Raw genomic sequence first — 17282 nt, 5'->3', positions numbered from 1 at the left:
ATACAGGTTAGTCGAGGTCATTTGTACATGGAGGTAGGAGTAAAGTGACTATGCATAGATAATAAACAACGAGTAGCAGCAGTGTAAAAACAAAGACTAGGGTCAATGCATTTGATTAATTGTTCAGCAGTCATATGGCTTGGGGACAATGCTGTTAATTAAGGAGCCTTTTGGACCTAGACGTGGCGCTCTGGTACCCCTTGCCGTAAGTGTGGTAGCAGAGAGATCAGTCTATGACATGGATGACTGGAGTCTTTGACAACTTTTTGGACTTTCTCTGATACCGCCTGGTATTTTTATATAGGTCCTGGATGGCAGGAAGCTTGGCCCCAGTGATGTACTGGGTCATACGCACTATCCTCTGTAGTGCTTTACAGTCGGAGCAGTTGCCATATCAGGCGGTGACGCAACCGTTAAGGATGCTCTCGATGGTGCAGCTGTAGAACTTTTTGAGAATCTGGAGACCGATGACAAATCTTTTTGGGAAAAGGCATTGTCGTGCCCCCTGCACAACATTCTTGGTGTGTGGTATTCTGTACATAACCTCCTCCCATGACTAAAGCACCTCTCAGGGTGAGAGAGAGCACTCTGGGGGAGAGGAAGAGGGTGATAGTGTGGTCAGATGGGGAATGTTTTACATTGTGTGCGCTGTAGTTAAAAGAAGCAGCCTAGAATACGTTTATAAACTCAAAAAGGTTAATGTGTTCTTGAAGAGTTGAAACAGTGCATGTTCTGTCTCCCCTACTGTATATGGTTGGCCTGTGACTAGCATTGTCATAATGCTCAAAGGTCCTCACTGTCGACTGTACATTGTGGTTCGTCTCACTACCCCAGGGCAAATGGTTGACAGTTAGAGTAGACAGTAGACACACCGCAGAGAGACAGACACACCCCAGCTATTTTTGAACTTTTCCTGGCAGAAAACAATATCTGATATATAAATACATTAATGTACACAAAAAAATATGTTTAAAGAAAAATCTTGTTTTTCAGACACGTGCAAACTTCACACTATCATTTGAGGACCACCTATTGAGATGTGCCTTTTATGTAAATAAGGTGATAAATCAGCTGAAGATTAGACTGAAGTAGGACCTGAGATGCAGTGCCTTAGACCGCTGTGCCACTCTGGATGCCCCTAGTGAATAGCCTCTTAATGGAAAAGACACATTTAGCCATGTAAAGCTAAAGGGTTCTTAGCCTGAGCGGCAAATAAACACTGTGTGGCTCTAAAACATACAGGCTACGTGTCAAATACCACCCTATTCTCTTTATAGTGCACTACATTTGACAAGGTTAACAGTATTGCACTATATATGGGATGCATTCAGTGTGGCTCTGGGTCTTACGCTAGTCACTGAAGTTGGCTGTATAAGCTCTATTACCCATACACTTGTTCAGACACAACCCATGAGTCAGACAAGCCCATGCGAACACTATCATTACTGAAGCGTTCAGCCACATTAACCAGCCGCCGTCGATGGCATTTCTATAGCTTACCACGTACGAGGTATTCATCATCGAAATCGATAATTAAATATATTTCTGCCTATATCAGCAAATTCATCACTCATCAGTTCTTAGAATGAACATCAGTAACAATAACACACAACTGCTTCATTACGTTACTGGAAAAAAACACATCCGTCTGCAAATTTTGTTTCATCATAATGTTTGTATAGCACTAAACGTGTGTGCATTTGTGTGATAAAACTGCAAAGTGTAATCGTTACACTTCTCTGGTACTACAGTATAGCTCCCTTTTTCATCCCTTTACTACTACTACTGACCGGAGAACTGTTTCTTTGCTGGGGGGGGGGGTTACCGATTGTGTCGGTCTCCCAGTCAAGGGGGTGGGATTCCCATCCGGCACATCATCCCTGGGGGGGGGGGGGGGGGGGGGGGGGGGGGGGGTTATCAAGCCAGTCATCTGATAAATAAGACAAGACAGTGACTCCCCTCTGCCAGATGGTGAAGCGTGATTCATCACTCCAGAGAATGCATTTCCACTGCTCCAGTGTTCAATGGCGGTGAGCTTTACACCACTCCAGCCGACACTTGGCATTGTACATGGTGATCTTAGGCTTGTGTGTGGCTGCTCAGCCATTGAACCCCATTCCATGAACTCCCAGCAAAGTTGTTGTGGTGACGTTGCTTCCAGAGGCAGTTTAGAACTCGCTAGTGAGTGTTGCAACCGAGGACACTCGGCGGTCCCGTTCTGTGAGCATGTGTTGCTCCTAGATGTTTCCACTTCACAATAACAGCACTTACAGTTGACTGGGACAGCTCTAGCAGGGCAGAAATTTGACAAACTGACTTGTTGGAATGCCACTTGAAAGTCACTGAGCTCTTCAGTAAGGCCATTCTACTGCCATTGTTTCTATGGAGATTGCATGGCTGTGTGCTCAATTTTATACACCTGTCAGCAACGGATGTGGCTGAAATGGCTGAATCCACTCATTTTAAGGGGTGTCCACATACTTTTGAATATATAGTGTACCTTACAAGACAAGTATTTCAATGTGAACACCCACAGTTAGTCTCCCTGTTCAGCCTTGTCTGCCCTGGTGTAATGAAGACCCTCCAGGGACCAACAAGGACACAGACACTGGTGACAAAATCAATGAGGGTTTACAGCTCCCCTCTCAATTAGAGATCTACCATCTGAATTATACATTGGCGCTCTTCCTGCATCTCACAGAGGAACAGGACAGGGTGTTTCAAGCTGAATAGCCTAAAGCTAGATTTTCACTAACTCTAATTCACACAGAGACAGTACTTAGTTGTTGCACATCCGGTAGATGTACATCATTGGCCGCTCCTCAGAGGAGGAATATCCTCAGTGAATACCCTTTTTTTTAATCAACAAAAGATAAATAAATTGGTAAAACATTTAAAAAGTTGTCCTTTTTAGATCAAAATCTAAATAAACTACAGGTCAAATGTTGTATTGTATTATACCTACTCATTCAAGGTTTTTTCTTTATTTGTACTATTTTCTACAATGTAGAATAATAGTGAAGACATCAAAACTATGAAATAACACATGGAATCGTGTATTTACCAAAAGTTTTAAACAAATCTAAATATATTTTATATTTCAGATTCTTCAAAGTAGCCACCCTTTGCCTTGATGACAGCTTTGTACACTTGGCATTCTCTCAACCAGCTTCATGAGGAATGCTTTTCCAACAGTCTTGAAGGAGTTCCCACATATGCTGAGCACTTGTTGGCTGCTTTTCCTTCACTCTGCGGTCCGACTCATTCCAAACTATCTCAATTGGGTTGAGGTCGAGTGATTGTGGAGGCCAGGTCATCTGATGCAGCCATCCATCACTCTCCTTCTTGGTCAAATAGCCCTTACAGAGCCTGGAGGTGTGTTGGGTGATAGCCCCACTAAGCGCAAACCAGATGGGATGGCACTACAGAATGCTGTGGTAGCCATGCTGGTTAAGTGTGCCTTGAATTCTAAATAAATCACAGACAGTGTCACCAGCAAAGCACCCCCACACCACCTCCTCCATGCTTCACGATGGGAACCGCAAATGCGGAGATCAACCTACTCTGCATCTCACAAAGACACGGTGGTGGGAACCAAAAATCTCAAATTTGGATTTATCAGACTAAAGGATCGATTTCCACCGGTCTAATGTCCATTGCGTGTGTTTCTTGGCCCAAGCCAAGGGGTCCTTTAATAATGGTTTCTTTGCAGCAATTCAATGATGAAGGCTTGATTCACGCAGTCTCCTCTGAACAGTTGATGTTGAGATGTATCTGTTACTTGAACACTGAAGCATTTATTTGGGCTGCAATCTGAGGAGCAGTTAACTCTAATGAACTTATCCTCTACAGCAGAGGTAACTCTGGATCTTCCTTTCCTGTGGCGGTCCTCACGAGAGCCAGTTTCATCATAGCCCTTGATGGTTTTTGCTACTGCACTTGAAAAAACCTCAAGTTCTTAATTTTTCAGATTGACTGACTAGGTCGTAAAGTATTGACGGACTGTCATTTCTCTTTGCTTATTTGTTCTGTTCTTGCTATAATATGGACTTGGTCTTTTACCAAATAGGGTTATGTTCTGCATTCCACCCCTAACTTGTCACAACACAACTGATTGGCTCAAACGCATTAAGAAGGAAAGAAATTCCACAAATGAACTTTTAACAAGAGACACCTGTTAATCGAAATGCATTTCAGGTGACTACCTCATGAAGCTGGTTGAGAGAACGCCAAGAGTGTGCAAAGCTGTCAAAGCAAAGGGTGGCTACGTTGAATAATTGGTGTTGTGTTATTTCATAGTTTTGATGTCTCCACTATTATTATACAATGTAGAAAATAGTCCAATTAAAGAAAAACCCTTGAATGAGTAGGTATAATACAACATTTGTCCAAACTTTTGACGGGTACTGTATGTACATCTACCTGAACACTCCATTAGGAGAAACCACCGATCTTGGGTCTTGTTCATTCAAACCCCCTAACCATCAGCGACACTACTCCTCCAGAGTTGCAAAAGTTCACGTTTGTGAAACCTAATAGCTTATTAATCAATAAAAGCATTCATTTAACCATGCTCTCGCTGCCAAGGCAGCAGCAACTCATCCTGGGGTCCAAACAAGATTAAGGAGATTATATAAAAAATAACACAGTACATCACACAACACATTACACACTACTGTACAATATATCTACAGTAAAATCCATTATACAGCAATATAACAACATTACAATGTAGGTGTGTGTAGAGTGCATGCTATAGATTGTGTGTGCTTATGCTCGTGTGCGCATGTGCGTCTCTTCACAGTCAATTCTGTTCAATAAGGTGTAGTTAGATCTGTATTTAAATCTGACTTTACTGCTTGCATGAGATACTTGATGTGGAAGAGAGTTCCATGTAGTCGTGGCTCTATGTAGTACTGTGCATTTCCCATCGTCTGTTCTGGACTTGGGAACTGTGAAGAGATCTCTGCTGAGGAGTATGCATGGGTGTCTGAGCTGTGTGCTAGGCGTTTGAACAGACAGCTCAGTGCTTTCAATACCTCTTACAAAGACGGGTAGCGATGCAGTCAATCTAATATGTTAGCTTAAGGGCCAGCTGTGCTGTTCTGGGCCAACTAATATGCCTCTGTTCTTCTTTGTTCCATTTGACCAGGACTAGGCAGTAGTCCAGGTGTGAAAAAAACTAGGGCCTGTAGGACTTGGTTTGTTGATAGCGATGTCAAGAAGAGCAGTGTTTTGTTACAGACAGACCTCTCCCCATTTTAGCTACCGTTGCATCAATATGTTTTGACCATAAAAGTTTACAATCCCAGGTTACACCAAGCAGTTTAGTCTTCACAACTTGCTAAAATTCCACATTCATTACAATATTTAGTTGAGGTTTAGTGAATGATTTGTCCAATGCTTTAGGTTTTTGAAATATTTAGGACTAACTTATTTCTTGCCACCCATTCTAAAACTTACTGCAGCTCTTTGTTAAGTGTTGCAGTGATTTCACTTGCTATGGTAGCTGGCATGTTTAGTGTTGAATCATCAGCATACATAAACACACAGGTTTTACTCCGTGCCAAAGGCAGATGATTACTAAAGATTGAAAAAAAGTAAAAAGGGGCCAAGACAGCTGCCCTGGGAAATGCCTGACTACCTGGGTTAGACAATTTCATGTACATGACTACATGCCCCTGTGTAGCTATTTTTCATACATTTATTCACTTAGCAGATGTTCTTACACAGAGTCAACCATCCAGAATAAGATTTTCAGAATTCCTCTTATTTAGGAAAGTATTAGGTCATTTCAAGAGAGAATGATAGTGGATACATGCCAAAAGGTTTTGCATTAGACTCTTAAACAAACACATTTTGAGGACCACCCCCAGAGAGGGACATTTTGGGTGTCCTTCACGCTGCCTGTTTTGAAGACGTGCTTTATTAAAAATCTCTTGCTTTTGTGGCAATTATATCTGTATCAATTAGGCACCCAAACCAGCCAGGACCATGCTGTTTAATTTTGTCCAATTCAGTCAGTTGGATTCCTGTTTGGTTATTTTGAGAAAGAGAGGGAGGTGAGAGGGGCACTCAAATCCCTGCCTAGGGAGGGAGTATGAATAAATTCATTAATTAAAATATGAGGGGCTCCATTAACACCCCACACATCAAAGGGAAGGGGGAAGCTGGAAGGGGAGCACTGTACATACTGTGTGTATGCGTTGCGTGTGTCCACACACACTTTCAAGTTTTTTTTATTAGTCATATGTACAGGATACACATAGTATACGCCATCCAACGAAATGCTTACTTGCAGGTTTCTTCTCGACAATGCAACAATAAGAGATAATAAAACAGACCAGGAACAAAGTAAATGTCTCAGCAAAATAGAATAAACATTTTAGCATAATACAGGAAGGCACAATTTAGAACTCGCAAAGAAGAATTGGCAAATCTGGTGCAGTCCATGAGGAGGAGATGCACTGCAGTACTTAATGCAGCCGGGGGCCACACCAAATAAAACAGAATAAAGTTCAGTTTAACACCACTTGGAAAGCAATGTGAACAGTGTTTGATTATTAATTTAAATTAAACTGTTACTTTTGATTTTGACCCCCCCTTTGTTCAGGGACACATTATTATACACATTATTCAATTTCTGTCACGTCTGTAGAACTTGTTCAGTTTATGTCTCAGTTGTTGAATCTTATGTTCATACAAATATTTCCACATGTTAAGTTTGCTTAAAATAAACAGTTGACGATAGATAGATAGATATAGAGCAAGAGACAGACACCCTCATACACACACTACCGAACGTGCATACATAGACACACACACACCACAAACCCCTCAACTCCCCCCTCATAGTGTATAGTATACACAAACAAAGATGCATACACATTACATACACTTGTCCCCAGAGAGTTGAGGAATGTGAGATCACTTGTCATAGGACGTTAATCCTCATGAACACCCACACAATAGGAGTAGCATGTGCTACAGGGAACCTCCAGGGGCTCAGAGTGTGTCCCACAGGGACAGCCATTATGGAGAATCACGGCACAGTTTCACATACAGTAGACACCCTCTAATGGGATATGGATGTGAAAATAATAACAATGTCACGGAGGTCTGATAACAAGAAGTTTTTCCTTCATTCGTCTTTTATGGTAATATTTTGAGCGTATCTTTGCCTAGGGTTAGAGAACTTATATTAGACTACCAACAGACTGAACTAGATCTAACCGATGTCTACAGAAACCAACTTGACAAAAAGTGCAGTAGTCAAGACAAAGCGTATTGAATTCATATCACATTCGGTCACCTAGCCTACATTTATCTTTTCCTAATCTCGCTGACTTTGAAGATGGTGAATAGGGTGACCAAATGTCCCTGATTTCCAGGGACATTCCTTGATTTTTGTGGCCTGTGAAAATGTGTTAACTATTTCCCAGATTTGAATTTAAAAAAATCAAGTCACCATGGTGTAAAGAAACATTAGTCATCCACCCCTTCTCTCTCTCCATTGGAATGTGTGCCATCCTGGGGGGCTAGCAGTTGTTAGCGGGCGTGTGCGGCTGCAAGTGCCAGCTCTGTTTGTGTACCTGGTCAGAAATGTTGGCGCTATAACACAACAGACATTTCTCAAAATATCCCTTTACACCCGTTACTGCTGTTAGGGAAGATGGATAGTAGACTCAAAACTGCGACAAAAACAGTGTTAAAATAATTTGGTGATACAGTAAAACCTCTTGAATAAAAAACAAGAACTCAACATGATATCCAAGAATGGATTGAAAATATAGTAATGAACCACAGACAAATGGACAGCCTAGTGGATCAGAAGCCTGCACAGAGATGCATATGAAATCAAAGGGAAATTAAAAAGTAATTTTACCACGACGGCAGAAATAGACCGTCTTGCTGATGAAACAGCATTTCCCCAACCAGACATTAGCCTCCTCACATGCATTTAAATAATCTCATTTACAACCGCAGCAGAATAGTGCCGTTTGGCATCAATAGTGTCCATTAATTAACATGGGAGAGAGTAAACCCGCACAGAGCAATAATATACTCCTTAAAGACCAGAGAAGAGAAAGAAAAGAGCAAATAAAAGACAGAGGGAGCAAAAAACTGCATACTTTTGAAGAATACTTGAATAATTAAATCAAGGTGAATCTGAAATGGAAAATAATTAAATCAACAGATGGTCTCTCTATTACTCCTGTTTCGTTCCCTTCTCCACTCCCAAGCTCTATCCTTCACTTAATCTTGGCTTTGTGTGTCCAGAGAAGCCCCTTGCTTTGCCCCCCACTCTTCTTCCCGTGCAACAGACTGACCCTGGAACCCTGGACAGACTCCATTCACTCTCCTGTGCAGGCCAGCCTCAATGGAGACACTGAGGGGCTCAGTGGCCAGTAAATCTCCCAGATCAACACGAGCTTAGAGGGTCTAATCCATCTTATTTTATAGCATTGTGACACTCAACTCTCAGGCATGGCCCACTGTTGAAATCGGCACAAATGGAAAGTCATTAGCTGGACACACTTAAGGTTACGGCACAGACGTCAGGCTAGCTAATTCTAATGGTCAACATAAGCTAGCTAGGAAAAGCTCCTTCTCAATATTAGCTGGAAAATGCTCCTACTGCACACTTTCTAAACCCCAATTTCAACAAACAAAGGATTTGATCAAATCACTATGCCATTTGAACAAATAACTTGTCCTCATATTGACCCCTTTCTCTATAGGGAGCAATGACATGCACTGCTAAGTGAATGTTGACATTAACCAATAGGAGCATGTGTGCAACATCGCGACAGCTACACTAAAAGCAACGTCAATAAGGTTATCCCCCAGTAATACACTTGTTATTAACAGTTAATTTCAGATAGCAGTGACACACATCATTTAGCCCACTCACCTCAGAGCTGCTCGCTCTCTATTGTGTGCCCTAAGGGGCCAGAGACCTCGGAGCCTCAGGAATAAGAGTGTGGTTCCTGTCTCCGGGGGCCAATCCCATGCTCTACCCCACTCTCCCAGACACTGGCTCACTGATGTTCCAGTATCACATCATAACGCGTTGAATCACCAGGGATGAGAGAAGATGGAGGGTGTGAATCCTGTTGACAAAGAGAGATAGATGAGTCACTACGGCCTATTTATGAAGAATGCGCATTTCCCATAAAGGGAGGCAGTAGGCAGCCTGCTGGCAGCAGAATTGATATAAATGTAGCATATTCAACGCTGACAATAATTTCTTGGTACGGAAGTTGCCGATGCCCCAGGCTCTGATTACAGTTGAATAGGAATGTCTATATAAATAAATTACCATCAATGCCAAGAACCATTGCACAAGGATGTGGAAATGCCATCTTTAAATTTTCAAACCTCTGTTTTGAATGTTTATCTCTGAATATTAATTTTCCTTTCTGCTTTCTTAGTCAAAGAAGTGACATAGCCTGGAGCATTATTAGTTCAGATGATTTAATTCCACACCACATACTGCTCAGCTAATCAATATCTTCTATACAGTTCCTGTTTAAGGAAAGTCAATGCAATACAACAGTTACGTATACCGTCAGTCAGCTTATCGGAAGACATGACCAGTACACTTCGCCTCAGCCTGACACACTCACGTCAACTGAGTGTGAGCCTGCTAGATTTAGACTATTGCGGGGGAGGAAACCACAACAACATCCAATGTTTACCTTTCAAACACAAAGCTCATGTATCTCTACCAGTAGCTAATGGGTCTTCTGCCTTCACTCCTCATCAATCAACCAAAGGTGACACCGTCGTCCGTCTCTGATCAAAAGCGCATAATTTAAAAACAAAAAAAGGACCAAAAGCATCACTTTGGTGATGACAAGTCAAGACCTTTGACTGGGAACCCAACTTCGAGACACCAGGAGCTAGCTGGCTGTGGTGGCTGTTGGACACAGTGGGACACAGTGGCTGTGGCGCCACTGTGTCCAAGAAAACCCTGAGAGGAAGAGACCAAAAAAAGACGTGGTCCCAGTTAGCAACCTTCACACCCTCCACGTCTGGTTTTCCATTTAGCCCAAAGACTTCATTAAGCTCTTGAACATTGCTTTGCCTCACTCCACACATTTCCTGTGAGAATCCACACCCTGAAGAAATATCACCGTGCAAACCAGTTGTGGAACTTCAGACGCGCTGTCGGCTGTGTAACTGGCAAAAGAGATGATATTAATAATAAACTGTTTTGATTGCTTCTCTACCGTTGTAAAAAATACAAAACATGATTGTGAACAGTCGCTATCAAGCACCAGTTTCTCCATCTGGTAAACCAATGTGAGTCTCTCTCGCTCTGCCTCTATCTCCATCCCACTGCCACCAACGCAACTCTTCCCTGTAGGCAATGAATGCATGATCAAGTACCCAAGCATCTTTCTTCTATGACCTATATTCCTGCAGCAACACCAGAGACTTGTCAAGTTGTCACTGATCCCCACTCTTTACCATTTGGTATTTTAATTAAGCAATGCTTTCCTGACAGTTTCTGCCACTCTCCCAAGGCTAATACAACTTTTTGTATTGTATTTTTTGACTGTCACCTACATTAAATTAGAGCATCTGCGTTCTGATTATGACCAAATGTAATACATTACATGCACTCCATATACATTGAGTATACCACACATTAGGAACACCTTCCTAATTTTGAGTTGGGTGGTGGACCATTCTAGATACACACGGAAAACAATTGAGCGTGAAAACCCAGCAGCGCTGCAGTTCTTGACACAAACCGGTGCGCCTGGCACCTACTACAATACCTATTTCAAAAGGCACTTAAATATTTTGTATTGCCCATTCACCCTTTGAATGACACACATATACAATCCATGTCTCAATTGTTTCAAGGCTTAAAAATCCTTCTTTAACCTGTCTCCTCCCCTTAATCGACACTGGTTGAAGTAGATTTAACATGTGGCATCAATAAGGGATCAGAGCTTTCCCCTGGATTCCCCTGTTCGGTCTATGTCATGGGAAGAGCAGGTGTTCTTACTGTTTTGTACACACACATTTATGCATTCAAGAAAGAGATGGTCAGAGAGTCAAAGGGGAAAGGAGTGACAGAGTCAGGGTAGGGCCCAAGAAAGAGTGAAGGAGTGAATGAGTCAGGGTAAGGTCCAAGAAAGAGTGAGGGAGAAGTACCTTGACAGAGGGACAGACAGCTGGTTACATCTGCATGGAAGACTTTGCAACTTGGCATTGAGTGTGCTTCAATGCCCTGTAATCTGGTTGAGCTAGCCCCCAGCGAAACATACACACGACACGCACACACTGATGCTCACACTGCTGCTCAAGCTCACACACACACACACACACACACACACACACACACACACTACCTGTCCAAAGGTTTCAAAACCCTGTCCTGTTTGATACACACATTCTGTCATATCCATCTAGGCATCAAAAGGTCATATGACAGAAAGGTGGGGTCATGTCATGTGGTTTCTGCAGTTTTTAGCCCACAGGCTGTGAAGTGTGTGAAAGTATACACGTGAAGGTAAGTCACAATCCTGCAACTCGCATTAAAAGCTGTAGTGGAGCAGGCAATATGTGCGTGCACCAAGTCAACTAGATCAAATCGCTTGTTTCTGAGCAAGCGGTCATATATCAGGCCTAAAATACTGTGGGGCTCAACGGTCGGTCACACATCCCAAAAAGTGCTTGCCTTAGTGTAACACAGCTATTGTTCCTAACCGCAATAGCCTAAAACTCTATTTGAGTCACAAGGTTTTAGACTACTAATATACAATCTTACATTTTCCAATATCTGTTTATATAACATGTGTTTGGTCAGCAAACTGTCCCCCTTTCCTGTAACAATCAAATTCCATCACTCAGTTGATGCCTTAGGAAATGTATTGAAAAGGGCATTTCTGCTTTTACTGTACCTGCTTTCCCAATGTTTAAGCTTTTTTTCTTATTCATGCCGCAAAATGTGCAAATATGCCAAAACGGCTACTTTTTGTCAGTTGAAGACTTGTACTGTGATATCAGAGGTGATCTTAACGAGTTCTAAATGTGGTTTATACAACTACCAATGATTTATCGTTTGTATATGCCACCAAATATAGAACCAAAGAAAGAAGGGATTTTCTCCCAGAAATGAGTGTATATCTGAGAACTCCCCATAATGCACTGCTCTCCCACCCCACCCTTCCACCCATTAGGTCATGGCACACACCTATACAAAAACATTCCCTTCGCTTGTACACTGTTGACCAGGATGATTGAGGCAGGAGAGGGGGAGGGGTGGAGGAGGGAGGGAGAAACAGTGCTTTCTTCACATCTGCAAGTAATAATCTATACTATGTGAATGCTTGTGGGCTGGATTAGCAGGCCTGTTTTAAAAGCACAGTAACCCCCTTTCGCAAAGAGACACTGGTATTAACGGTGGGGTAGGCGGGGTAGAAACCAGAGGCTGTTATCTTCTTATGGGAATGCTTTGGCCTTGATTACCAGACCACTGAGCTCTGACAGACGACCCTTCCCTTTTCATTCTGCCACAGACATTACATACATACAGTGGGGCAAAAAAGTACAGTGCCTTGCGAAAGTATTCGGCCCCCTTGAACTTTGCGACCTTTTGCCACATTTCAGGCTTCAAACATAAAGATATAAAACTGTATTTTTTTGTGAAGAATCAACAACAAGTGGGACACAATCATGAAGTGGAACGACAATAATTGGATATTTCAAACTTTTTTAACAAATCAAAAACTGAGAAATTGGGCGTGCAAAATTATTTTTACCCTTTGCAGAAAAACAGCCCCAAAGCATGATTCCACCCCCATGCTTCACAGTAGGTATGGTGTTCTTTTGATGCAACTCAGCATTCTTTGTCCTCCAAACACGACAAATTGAGTTTTTACCAAAAAGTTATATTTTGGTTTCATCTGACTAAAGCGTAAAATACTGAGGTAGCCATTTTTCCAATCGCTTCTTATGAGAAACCAACTGCCTCAACTGCCTTGAGGATGGATGCTGTTGCCGTGTTTGTCGATATTATGGAGCAAATTTTGAAAAAAGTTTGGCGTTATAGTTGTAGCATTTTAGGGTCGATTTCTCAGCCAAGCATGATGAACAAACAGGAGCTATTTCGCCTACAAAAATAATATTTTTGGAAAAAAGGAACATTTGCTATCTAACTGGGAGTCTCCTGAGTGAAAGCATCTGAAGTTCTTCAAAGGTAAATGATAAAAGGCTAAGCTTGTGTTTGAATATATTTATTTAATTTCATTTGAAAATTACAGGCTTCATCTTTTTAAGTGGGAGAACTTGCACAATTGGTGGCTGACTATATACATAGCGTTTGAGGCTATGATTACGCTCCCGGATACGGGTTTGCTCGTCGCAACAGGTTAGGAGCCTCCCCTGTCCTCCACTCGTTACCTGTATTAATGGCACCTGTTTGAACTTGTTATCAGTATAAAATACACCTGTCCACAACCTCAAACAGTCACACTCCAAACTCCACTATGGCCAAGACCAAAGAGCTGTCAAAGGACACCAGAAACAAAATTGTAGACCTGCACCAGGCTGGGAAGACTGAATCTGCAATAGGTAAGCAGCTTGGTTTGAAGAAATCAACTGTGGGAGTAAATATTAGGAAATGGAAGACATACAAGACCACTGATAATCTCCCTCGATCTGGGGCTCCACGCAAGATCTCACCCCGTGGGGTCAAAATTATCCCAAGAACGGTGAGCAAAAATCCCAGAACCACACGGGGGGGACCTAGTGAATGACCTGCAGAGAGCTGGGACCAAAGTAACAAAGCCTACCATCAGTAACACACTACGCCGCCAGGGACTCAAATCCTGCAGTGCCAGACGTGTCCCCCTGCTTAAGCCAGTACATGTCCAGGCCCGTCTGAAGTTTGCTAGAGAGCATTTGGATGATCCAGAAGAATATTGGGAGAATGTCATATAGTCAGATGAAACCAAAATATAACTTTTTGGTAAAAACTCAATTTGTCGTGTTTGGAGGACAAAGAATGCTGAGTTGCATCAAAAGAACACCATACCTACTGTGAAGCATGGGGGTGGAATCATGCTTTGGGGCTGTTTTTCTGCAAAGGGACCAGGACGACTGATCCGTGTAAAGGAAAGAATGAATGGGGCCATGTATCGTGAGATTTTGAGTGAAAACCTCCTTCCATCAGCAAGGGCATTGAAGATGAAACGTGGCTGGGTCTTTCAGCATGACAATGATCTCAAACACACCGCCCGGGCAACGAAGGAGTGGCTTCGTAAGAAGCATTTCAAGGTCCTGGAGTGGCCTAGCCAGTCAGCAGATCTCAACCCCATAGAAAATCTTTGGAGGGAGTTGAAAGTCCGTGTTGCCCAGCAACAGCCCCAAAATATCACTGCTCTAGAGGAGATCTGCATGGAGGAATGGGCCAAAATACTAGCAACAGTGTGTGAAAACCTTGTCAAATGTCTTCACCTCTGTCATTGCCAACAAAGGGTATATAATAAAGTATTGAGATAAACTTTTGTTATTGACCAAATACTTATTTTCCACCATAATTTGCAAATAAATTCATTAAAAATCCTACAATGTGATTTTCTGGATTTTTTTCTCATTTTGTCTGTCATAGTTGAAGTGTACCTATGATGAAAATTACAGGCCTCTCATCTTTTTAAGTGGGAGAACTTGCACAATTGGTGGCTGACTAAATACTTTTTTGCCCCACTGTATGCTGAGCACTTGTTGGCTGCTTTTCCGTCACTCTGCCGTCCAACTCATCCCAAACCAATTTGGTTGAGGTCAGGTGACTGGAGGCCAGGTCATCTAATGCAGCACTCCATCGCTCTCTTTGGTCAAATAGCCCTTACACAGCCTGGAGGTGTGTTTTGGGTCACTGTCCTGTTGAAAAACAAATGAGTGGGACTAAGCGCAAACCGGATGGGATGGAGTATTGCTGCAGAATGCTGTGGTAGCCATGCTGTTTGTGTGCCTTGAATTCTAAATAAAATCAGTGTCACCAGCAAAGCACCCCCACACCTACATGCTTCACGGTGGGAACCACACATGCAGAGATCGTCCATTCACCTACTCTGCGTCTCACAAAGACACGGCGGTTGGAACCAAAAATCTCACATGTGGATTAACCAGACCAAAGGTCAGATTGCCACCAGTTGAATGTCCATTGACCATGTTTCTTGGCCCAAGTAAGTCTCATCTTATTGGTGTCCTTTAGTGGTTTCTTTGCAACAATTCGACCATGAAGGCCTGATTCACACAGGTCTTGAAATGTTCAGGATTGACTGACCTTCATGTCTTAAAGTAATGATGGACTGTCATTCCTCTTTGCTTATTTCAGCTGTTCTTGCCATAATACGGACTTGGTCTTTTACCAAAGAGGGCTGTCTTCAGTATACTACACCTACCTTGTCACAACAACTGATTGGCTCAAACGCATTAAGGAAAGGAATTCCACAAACTAACTTTTATCAAGGCACACCTGTTAATTGACATGCATTCCAGGTGACTACCTCACGAAGCTGGTTGAGAGAATGCCAAGAGTTTGCAAAGCTGTCATCAAGGCCAAGGGTGGCTATCTCTCTCTCTCGCAGCCTAACAAACAGGGAATGCGTCCCAAATGGCACCCTATTCCCTATGTAGTGGACTACTTTTAAATGGGGCCTATAGGGCTCTGGTCAAAAGCAGTGTCCTATATAAGCAATAAGGTGCCATATTGGGAGGCAAACAGGCTCCTCGCATAGAGAAACAAAACGGATCAAAAGGCTCTTTATGACCACATCTACTGCACACCTAGTGATGATGAATATCAAAGGATGATGTGCTAAAATGTGTCAACACAGACAGACACAGTGCCTTCTACACATCAAGAACAAACCCCGTCTATAAATAACCCTGGTCCCTTTGCGTTTCACACAGCCTTATGTAACAGCACAGCAGCTCCAGGGTGAGAAAGACACACTAATAATAAAAGAGCAGAGAAAGAATGAAATATACATTAGTTATGTGTAATCTGATGTGATAGAGCTGGGCAGAGAGCCTTTGAAATATACTATACAGTAGTTATGTGTAACCTGGCATGTGATGGAGCTGGGCAGAGAGACTTGAATTACATCCCAAATGGCTCCCTATTCTCTATATATACACAGTGCCTTGCGAAAGTATTCGGCCCCCTTGAACTTTGCAACCTTTTGCCACATTTCAGGCTTCAGGGACGGAGATTTGTCTTCCAACAAGACAATGATCCAAAACATAAAGCAAAATCTACAATGGAATGGTTCAAAAATAAACATATCCAGGTGTTAGAATGGCCAAGTCAAAGTCCAGACCTGAATCCAATCGAGAATCTGTGGAAAGAACTGAAAACTGCTGTTCACAAATGCTCTCCATCCAACCTCACTGAGCTCGAGCTGTTTTGCAAGGAGGAATGGGAAAAAATTTCAGTCTCTCGATGTGCAAAACCGATAGAGACATACCCCAAGCGACTTACAGCTGTAATCGCAGCAAAAGGTGGCGCTACAAAGTATTAACTTAAGGGGGCTGAATAATTTTGCACGCCCAATTTTTCAGTTTTTGATTTGTTAAAAACGTTTGAAATATCCAATAAATGTCGTTCCACTTCATGATTGTGTCCCACTTGTTGTTGATTCTTCACAAAAAAATACAGTTTTATAGCTTTATGTTTGAAGCCTGAAATTTGGCAAAAGGTCGCAAAGTTCAAGGGGGCCGAATACTTTCGCAAGGCACTGTAGTCCACTACTTTTGACCAGGACCCATATGGATCTATGTAGGGAATATTGTACCATTTAGGAGGCAAACAGTGTTGTAATCAGAGGCTTTGGGTCTTTCATATCACCTTCCTGCTAGTTGACAACAGGAAACCTCTATCTGGGGACAAAGCAGAGCACAACTCCATTGCCTTGCCACCCTCCAATAATGCAGCTTCCACATGTGAGATCAAATGGATGAAGCCAGTGGATGTGCTGTTGGATATTTCATATGAAATCCAACAGGCCATAGTCACTGAGAACACGCATTCAAACGTGTTCTCAGGGAAATGTGCCGAGCAGATGTTTCATGGAATGGCTCATTCAACATGGCTGCTGGATAATGAGGATGAGGATGACTACAAATCCTGACAAGAGAGAGAGGATTCAGTGTGCAAAAGTGCCCTGGCAGACAGACATGCAGTGCACTTGGAACTTTTAATAAGACCCCATTCTTTATGGCAACTTACTTACAAAATCTGTAACCAATGTTTTGAA

General features: G+C 42.4%; 1 protein-coding gene across 5 annotated transcripts in view; it reads right to left on the bottom strand.

Moving 5' to 3' along the window:
- Positions 1 to 17282, bottom strand: part of LOC110528236 (nck-associated protein 5-like) — a 103745-nt gene that overhangs the window by 64265 nt on the left and 22198 nt on the right. For 4 of the 5 annotated variants that reach the window (XM_021610118.2, XM_021610122.2, XM_021610121.2 and 1 more), the window contains exon 2: positions 8915 to 9113. The exons of the other annotated variant lie outside the window; for it this stretch is intronic. The gene's annotated coding sequence lies outside the window, so the exon portion shown is untranslated. The remainder of the gene's footprint in view (positions 1 to 8914; positions 9114 to 17282) is intronic. 5 annotated transcript variants of the gene reach the window in all.

Source organism: Oncorhynchus mykiss, chromosome 7 (genome assembly GCF_013265735.2).
Source record: "Oncorhynchus mykiss isolate Arlee chromosome 7, USDA_OmykA_1.1, whole genome shotgun sequence".
NCBI classification, from domain to species: Eukaryota; Metazoa; Chordata; class Actinopteri; order Salmoniformes; family Salmonidae; genus Oncorhynchus; species Oncorhynchus mykiss.
Note: the sequence above shows the minus strand (reverse complement) of the source record. Positions and strands in the feature narration are given on the sequence as shown.